At 37.4% G+C, this 8,830-nt stretch overlaps 1 pseudogene; it reads left to right on the top strand.

Annotated features, from left to right (window-relative positions):
• The first annotated feature begins 7,414 nt into the window (after window positions 1-7,414).
• LOC132190709 (serine/threonine-protein kinase ZRK3 pseudogene) lies at window positions 7,415-8,446 on the top strand (annotated as a pseudogene).
• The last annotated feature ends 384 nt before the right edge of the window (window positions 8,447-8,830 follow it).

The following is an 8,830-nucleotide window of genomic DNA, read 5'->3' as shown; positions in this document are numbered from 1 at the left end:
CCTTGGTTGACTTGGTTTGGAGGAGAGACCAGTGCTTTATAGGAAGGAGGAAACCAAAGCGGAGTGGGTTACAAAAATTTTAAGGTAAGTTTAAATTTTAAAAAATTTAATTATGTTTTTCCACGTCAATCTGTAAAAATTGTTTTATAAAATTTATTTTTAAGTCTAACACTCTTTAAACCAAAAATCTTAAAGACAATTTGATGACCTGGCCAAGAAGAATGTTTGACCGCTCACAGTAGGTTTCCGTGCACTACACGGACACGGTTATTCATTTCAAAGGCGGTGTTTCATAACTGATTTTTTTTTTTTTTTTTTAAACATATGGACGTATGGCTCCTTTGTTTATTAAGGTATTTTGGGTGGATTTTTATTTATTTGAAAATTTGAAAATTTGTTTGATGTATAAATGTAATTTTTTTTTTCTATTTTTAGAAATCTTTTGTATTTGAATTATTTATTAATATTTTATTTTAAGATTAAAAAAAAAAAATGTATGAGACGACGGTGGAAGTTGGAACGGGTTTTCATTGTTGGTATTTGAGGCGCGTAGGCTCCTATTTACGACCCGGAATGGCTTTACCTTAAAAAAAAAAGCGGAATGATACAGCCCCAACTTGGGGCCAACTTTTTTCTTTATTTATTTATTTAAAAAAGTAATAAAATTAAAAATTAAAATTTTTTTTGAATCAATAATTTTTATTTTGGTCCTTCTTTTATTTGGTATTTTTTTTTAAAAAAAAATATATATATTTTTCTTCATAATAATGACCATTTTTTTTAAAAAAAATTGGTCATTATTGTGAATAAAAATACAATATTTTTTTTTTAAATACCAAATAAAAGAAGGACCAAAATAAAAAATTATTGCTTCAGAAACGTTTTTAATTTTTAATTCTGTTATTTTTAAATTAAAAAATAAGGAAAAATTCTGAAGCAAAATACAGTTTTTATTTTTTAAAAAATACCAAAAAAAAAGAATAACCAAAATAAAAATTATTGCTTCAGAAACTTTTTTAATTTTTAATTTTGTTATTTTTTTAATTAAAAAATAAGACAAAAGTTGGCCCAAAGTTGGGCAAAATAATTGTGCCTTTAACATTTTAAAAAAAAAAAACGCTGCTGGTTAAAGTATCTGATGTGGGGAACATGATCCTTTCCAGTCCATAATGGACTAGAGAGGATCCTGTTCCTTGACGTGGGTGCGAATCTTCGGTGGCATAATTATCTTCGAGCTTACTTATTGCCCCTTTTACGCAATTACCAAGTTGCCATGGCACTGGCAATGACTTATCTAGCAAGTAGATATATGTTTCTTTTCTTTTTGGGGAACCTGGATTTCCCTTTTGAGATTGGATGAGAACCAGGACCAATAAACTTTGGGAGGGGCTCCCTGCTAAAAAAAGAAAAAAAGAAAAGTAGACATGTTTCTTAAATAAAGACAACCGCACTTGTTCGTGTCATCGTGTGAGCCCTGACTTATCTAGCAAGTAGATACTGTAGATAGACGTTTTTTTTTCTTCAAATTTTTATTCACTTGGTTAATCGAAAAGGCAAATTAACCCCTATCGTTACATTTTCTTTCAAAGGTTTAACGTTGGTCAGTCCCAAACTAAATGTATCGTTTTACCATGTCATCGTATTAATTTAATTTAAAAATTATTATTTTTTTGAAGGGATAACTTTTCCCTAGACCCATCCCATAGGGGTTGGGGGTGGCTTGCGGCGACCCTCGAAGGAGTTCCGGCCACCCCTAACCCCCACCCCTAACCCTTATGGGTGGCTTGCGGCAACCCCCAAGGGGTAGGGGTGGCTTTCCGACCACCCCTAACCCTCTGGGGGTGGCCGCAAGCCACTCCAGAGGGGATGGGGTGACTTATGGCCACCCCCGAAGGGGTTAGGGGTGGTTGGAAAGCCACCCCTAACCACTATGGGATGGCTTGCGGCCACCCAAAGGGTTTGGGGGTGGCTTGCGACAACTTCCGAACCCCTTCAATTTTTATTTTTTTTAGATTTAATTTTTAAATTAAATTAATATGATGACGTGGCAAAATAGTGTGTTTAGTTTGGGACTGACGAGCGTTAACCCTTTGGGAAAAAATGTAACGTTAGGGGTTCATTTGCTTTTTCGATTGACCGATGGAAAAAAAAATTCAAGAAAAAAAAAAGTTTAGGGAGTTTTCAGTTTTGGCGCGTTGATTCAGGAATTTATAATATATTTACCTTTATAGATAATTAGTCAAATGTTATTTTGGTTAGTCAAGATGATAAAATAAGACCCTTTTTAATTTTTAATTTTTTTTTTTTAATTTTTAATTTTTATTATTTTTTTTTTATGAAAAATGTTAGGTGTTCTTCTCTTATTCTCTTGGTGTTCTTTTGGTTCTAGATGAATATTATTTTCTAAAAATCAAATGAGAAAAATAAGAGACAGTTTCTTTTTTGTTTTTTGTTTAAATAATATCTACCTAAGAATAGAAGAAGACTATCCGAACACTTCTCTAATATTCTCTCTTCTTTGTTCTCTCAATGAAGAATAAAATAATCTTTAAGAAAAGAATATTTACATGAAATAGTAAAATTGAAAAGTTTAGGCAAAAACATACTCTAAAAAAAATGGAATCTTTTGATGTTGCTCTTAACTTTATTAAAAGTTTGGGAAAATTTAGGATAATTGGGATAATCTCTGTGTTTCTAGTACTCATACAAATAGAACACTTGAAAAAAATACAGTTAGGAATGAATCTTTTGATGTTGATGAGACAAATATTCCTGAAGGTCATTTGCATGCAGAAGATGCTGTACGTACGCGGGAGAATGGGTTTTGTTGATCCTGAATATTGCACTACAGGCCATGTAACCGAGAAGAGTGATGTGTTTAGTTTTGGTCTATTTCTACTTGTTCTTTGGCAGGATGGATGTTGGATACTCCATAAGGCAAATAATCTGAATCCTTTCTGCCAGGCTTTGTGAGCCATATGATGAACAAAACCGGTTGATTGAAATTGTAGATCCAGCATTAATACTGGAAGAAAGAATTGATGCGGAACAATTTCTAGCTTTTGCAAGGCTTTGCCTGAGTTGTTTGTGCGAAAAAGGAGAAGATAGGTGTTGGGTTTTGAATTGCCAAATTCAGTGACAAAATACATTCATCTGCAATCCCGTCAGCAGTGCATACATACAAGGTGTTGTGTTAAGAGAAGACCTAGAAGATGTAATTAAGTTTAACCAATCATAATAGAAGACCTATATGATATGGTTAAATTTAATCAAAATCGGAATTCTTTAATTAGAGTTAAAATAGGATTTGATTAAATTTTATATCCTGCACATGTATCAGTATTCGGGCCATAACTTTCGGCTCAAGAATCGGATTGAGGTGAAACCAGCGGCATTGGAAAGCTAATACAAAATTATACAAATCTTTGTGAAATAAGATTTTCAAAATTTGAAAGTTAGCTATGCCAAAATCGTCTCGCAAGATGAGGAAGAAAATTTGGATGAATACTATTCCAACTAGAACTAGTTTTTCTTCTCATTTCAACTAGTACTAGGTTTTCTTGTAGTTTATATATATAGACCTGTTATGCACGAAATTGTAAGGAAAACAAAAGAATTCCATGTGCTAAGAGAGCGTTTAAGATATTGAGCGTTAGGGTTAGTTTCTCTTAGAGTTAAAGATTGTGTCTTCATCACAGATCATATACAACCGAAGTCTACCGGAGTTCCGGTAAAGGAGATCAAATAGAAGAATTGTGCCAGATATTCTGAAAAGGGCTACTGCGATAGAAGTCAAGTTGGTCGCTTGTCTTATGCAGGGGAGTGTCAATTGCAAAGGTTTTGTAAGAATGAACTTCTTGTAATCCTTATTCTTTTATAGTTGATTGATTTCTTGGTTTTGACTGCCCGGAGAGGTTTTACATTTTACATAGTTCTCTAAATGGTTTCTTCTTCGTAACCAAAATATTTGTGTCTCTATGATCTATTGTTCTACATATTTTGGTTGTATGATTGTTTAATTTTTAATTCCGCGTATTATTTGCATACACCTATTCAACCCTTTATTAGTGCCATTTGGAGTCGTATATAGGTTTTTCAATAGGCAAGGAATAATCGACGTGGCAAAACAACTTAGGCGTATTTATTAGTCTGCCACGCCACTTTAATTAGCTCGAGCTCCATCCAGATTGACCGTATAGCATTTGAATTCACTGCAGAAAATGGCAGCCATGTTACAACTCATGAAGGGTGAAGATAGGTTTAATTTATGAAAGGACTAATAATGTGTGTTACTGATTCACTTCAGACTAATTTTAATATGTCATATGTTGTGTACTTTTTTACTAAATTTATTTCATGATCATTATTATTATTATTATTTTACTGTACATAATGTTATAAAAAATTAAATGACGTCGTAACATATACATCATTAGATGACGCAACACACGATTGGTTATGTAGCAACAACGGAAAAAAAAAAAGAAAAAAAGAACCTAACATGAATAAAAATATGACAACAATGAAGTTTCACCAAAGCCTAGAGAAGTCTCGTCTCTCAACGGTGTAAATGAATCTTCAAAATAAGGAAAAATAAAAGTGGGTGAGGGAAAGCCTTCTATGCAAAATCATTAAAGATATCTTAGAGAAAACTGAATAGAGGAAAGGAAGATGTTTCACTCCTCAATTGGTAAAGTCAACTGATTCTCCCCACCCCATCCCATCCCCTCACGTTCTCCCTCATTCCATCACACTATTCACTTCATTTTTTTTTTTTAAAAAAAAACATTATTACTTTTATATTAAATCATTCACTTTTTATATCATATCATTTACCTTTTATTACTATTCAAATAAAAAAATTACTACAAAACAAATTTTTTTACTTTTCAATGCCATTTTTTCATTTCTCCATATCAATCATTATTTATTTATTTATTTTTATTTTTTACATATGAACAATGCCGTGGTGGGGGGTGTTGTTTAACAAACACCCCCATAAGAAACAAGAAGATCAAAAAAGGCGCGGGGAGAGTTTGTTTTGGCCTTTGGGAGTGAGAGCAAAACTTGTATGAAGAAGAAAAAAGAAAAGGAATAAAAAAGGAAGAAGATTTTCAACGAATTCAGTTCCATTCCATTCTTGCTTGGGAAGTCCGAATTATTGGCCGGCAAACTGTGTGAACACTTGCAATAAAATAAGATTATCGCGGGGGTAGTCATAGGCTGTGTGGAAAGCTAACGTGGAAGCTCTCAGTTGGAAGGCGTAAATGTCCTTATCAAGAAAAGTCAAAGGGAACTGCCAAGTCATTGCAACGAAATTTCCCAGTTTCCTGCTTCATTTCATTGTAATTTATGATTTTGATAACCAAATTAAAGTTCAATTGTTTGTTTACCTTCACATTTTATAGCTTCAGCTCTCTCTCTCTTTCTCTCTCTCTCTCTCTGGGTTCACAGGTACATTTTTAATTTTGAGTTATTAGAATGCATGCCTATGAACTACTTTAATCAGGATTAAGATCATGCTGCAGGTTTTCTGATTTGTGTTCTTGCTGATTAGCCTGATTTGATTCTGTTTGTTTAAGCATTGTTTTAAATATTGGATCTAAGTGGTTGATTTATAACCAAAATATATATCACCTTGCTTTTAATGATTTTTAAACGAAGTCTTATGATACAAGTATTTCAGAAAAAACAATATACGATGACTCTTAGGCTCCGTTTACTTCGACGTAAAATGGTTTCCTTCGTAAAATATTTTCAGAAAAGTCATTTTCTTTGAAAATATTTTTCGTCAAAAACATTTTACGGCGTTTACCTTGTACACGGAAAATAAATTTTTTTTTTAAATATCTTTTTATATATATATATATTTTCCAATAAGGTCCCCGTCGGGACCTACACGGGACTTGTTCGAAACTCTGCAGGGACCTGCCAGGGAATTGCCTGGGACCCGCCAGGGACTTGACTGGGACCCGCCCGGGACCCGCTCGGGACCTGCCCGAGACCTAACCGGGACCCGTCCGAGACTTGCTCGGGACTCGCCCTAGACCTGACCGGGACCCGTCCGAGACTTGCCCAGGACCCGCCCTGGACCTGACTTGGACTCACCCGGGACCTAACCGGGACTCGCTCGGGACCTGACCGGGACCCGCAGGGGACTTGCCTGGGACCCACCTGGGCTGGTCCCGGGCGGGTCCCAATCAGGTCCCTGGTGGGTCTCGGTTAGGTCCCGGGCGGGTCTTGGTTAGGTTTTGGGCGGGTCTCGGTTAGGTCCTGGGCAAGTCCCGCCGGGGTCCGGGGCAGGTCCCGGGCAGGTCCCAGGCGGGTCCCAGTCATGTCCCAGGAGAGTCCCGGGTGGGTCCCGGTTAGGTCCTGGGCGGGTCCCGATTAGGTCCCGATCAAATCCCGGTCAGGTCCCGAGCTAGTCCCAGGCAGGTCTCGGTTAGGCCCCGGGCAAGTCCCGGGCAGGTCTCGCCAGGGTCCCGGGCAGGTCTCGAGCGAATCCCGAGCAGGTCCCGGTCAGATCTCGGGCTAGTCTTGGGCAGGTCCCAGTTAGGTCCCAGGCGAGTCCCGGTTAGGTCCCGGGCAAGTCCCGAGCAGATCCCAGTCAAGTCCAGGGAGGGTCCCGGTCAGGTCCCGGGCTAGTCCCGGGCAAGTCCTAGGTGGGTCCCGGTCAAGTCCTGGGTGGGTCCTTGGCAGGTCCCGGGCGAGTCCCGGTCAGGTCCCGGACAGGTCCTGGGCGGGTCCTGGTCAAGTCCCGGGCAAGTCCCAATCAATTCCCGGTGAGGTTCTGGGCGGGTCTTGACAAGGTCCATCGATTTAAGAATTAGATGCTCATAATCGGAAAATGGTTTACGGTTTTCAAAATCGTAAACCATTTTCCGAAAATTAAAGAAGAATTTTCGGTCAAAAGGAAAATATTTTCCGTTGACCACTATTTTACGTCGAAGTAAACACCGTAAAATACGGAAATCATTTTTTGGAAACCATTTTACGTCGAAGTAAACGGAGCGGTAATTTGATTTTTTTTTTTTTACCAAAAAATAGAAAAGAAAAATACTGTAATTGGTTATGATATTATGTTAAATCATCCCGCTTGTACTAAAAGCTTAAACTGATATGAAGTGATAAATTTAATCATTAAATTAATAATTTAACACTCAAGTTGTGTTCCTTGGTAGGTAATATATATGTTTCAAATTCTTGTAATTCATGCTTGATTTACATGGTGACGCACAACTGGGTTTCACACGCCAAAATTGTGCAGGCTCATTGATCTCTATACTTAACCATTGAGTATATATATTCATATATTTAAAGCCAATTTGGCCTCTCCTTGTCTTGTCTTAACATATATATTCTGTCTATGCATTGCTAATTGTAATATATTATAAGGGTTTGGTGGATAAGCAACATGAAAGCGTGTTTGAAACTGATCAAGAGGAAAGACAAAGAGGAGGAGACGTCATTTATGAAGAATGGAGGATTATTATTAGAGGAGTTGATTACCTTTTGCAATGGGAAATCCAATCCTATCCGTAACTTCTCTGCCGAAGAGCTTAGAAAAGCAACAAACAACTACGACCCACGTCAAAGGTTTCTGGAGGCTGGTGATTTTGAATTTTACAAGGGTTCTCTTGAAGACCGCTTAATTTCAGTTAAAGTGTACCCAGAAGAAAGAATTGTTGTTATAAGAGACAAGGCACTAGAATGCATTATTAAAGACATTGTGATTGGATCACAAATGAGTGTCCATAAAAATGTTCTAAAGCTCCTAGGATGCTGCTTGGAGACCAAACTACCGATTATAGTGTATGAATTTGTTGGGGGGGAAAATCTCTTCCAATGTATCCGCCCAATTGATAGAGTCTCTCAGCCGTTACCATGGAAGTGTAGGTTAAGGATTGCAATGGGCATAGCTAATGCCATTGCATATCTCCATACTGCATTTTCCAGGCCCGTTGTTCATAGAGATATTAAGTCGCCCACCATTATATTGGATGAGGAGAAAGTAGCCAGATTGATTGACTTCTCACTCTCCATATCTATCCCTGAAGGTCAGTTGCGTGCAGAAGATGCAGTACGCGGGAGAATGGGTATTGGTGATCCTGAATATTGCACTACAGGCCATGTAACCGAGAAGAGTGATGTGTTTCATTTTGGTGTATTTCTACTTGTGCTTTTGGCAGGATGGATGTTGGATACTCAACAATCCATATATTCTGAATCCAGTTTGCCAGGCTTTCTGAAGCCATATGATGAACAAAACCGGTTGATTGAAATTGTAGATCCAGAATTACTGGAAGAAAGAATTGATGAGGAACAATTTCTAGCTTTTGCAAGGCTTGGCCTGAGTTGTTTGTGTGAAAAAGGAGAAGATAGGCCAGGAATAATCGACGCGGCAAAACAACTCAGGCGTATTTATCAGTCTGCCACACCACTTTAACTTGGCTCTCCATCCAGATTGATTGTATTTTGTGTTAGAAGATAAATCCAAGCTACTGCTCAACTGTTCACATAAAACATGCTTCCATGTTTTCTGTGAACAGTAGCCGCACTCTTCCGTGTTTTCATGCTGCTTTTCCTCTTTTGTCTTCCTCTTTTCCAGCTTTTAAGCAACTTATGTTTTATGTACTGTATCCATGTGATATCTTTGTTTTGTCTGAATCTCTTGTAAAGTATTGTGTAAAACGACTCCATGAGTCTTGCTATTAATAAGATCATCTCCTCTGTGTTTGGCAAGTTAACCTAACCGAGCTTCTTTCTAAAACTTTCATTTTGTATAGCATTTGAAGGCACAAATTCGTCACCAAGAGTGGAGTCACTGCAG

This window comes from Corylus avellana, chromosome 9 (genome assembly GCF_965113065.1).
Source record: "Corylus avellana chromosome 9, dhCorAvel1.hap1.2, whole genome shotgun sequence".
Lineage (NCBI taxonomy): Eukaryota > Viridiplantae > Streptophyta > Magnoliopsida > Fagales > Betulaceae > Corylus > Corylus avellana.
Note: the sequence above shows the minus strand (reverse complement) of the source record. Positions and strands in the feature narration are given on the sequence as shown.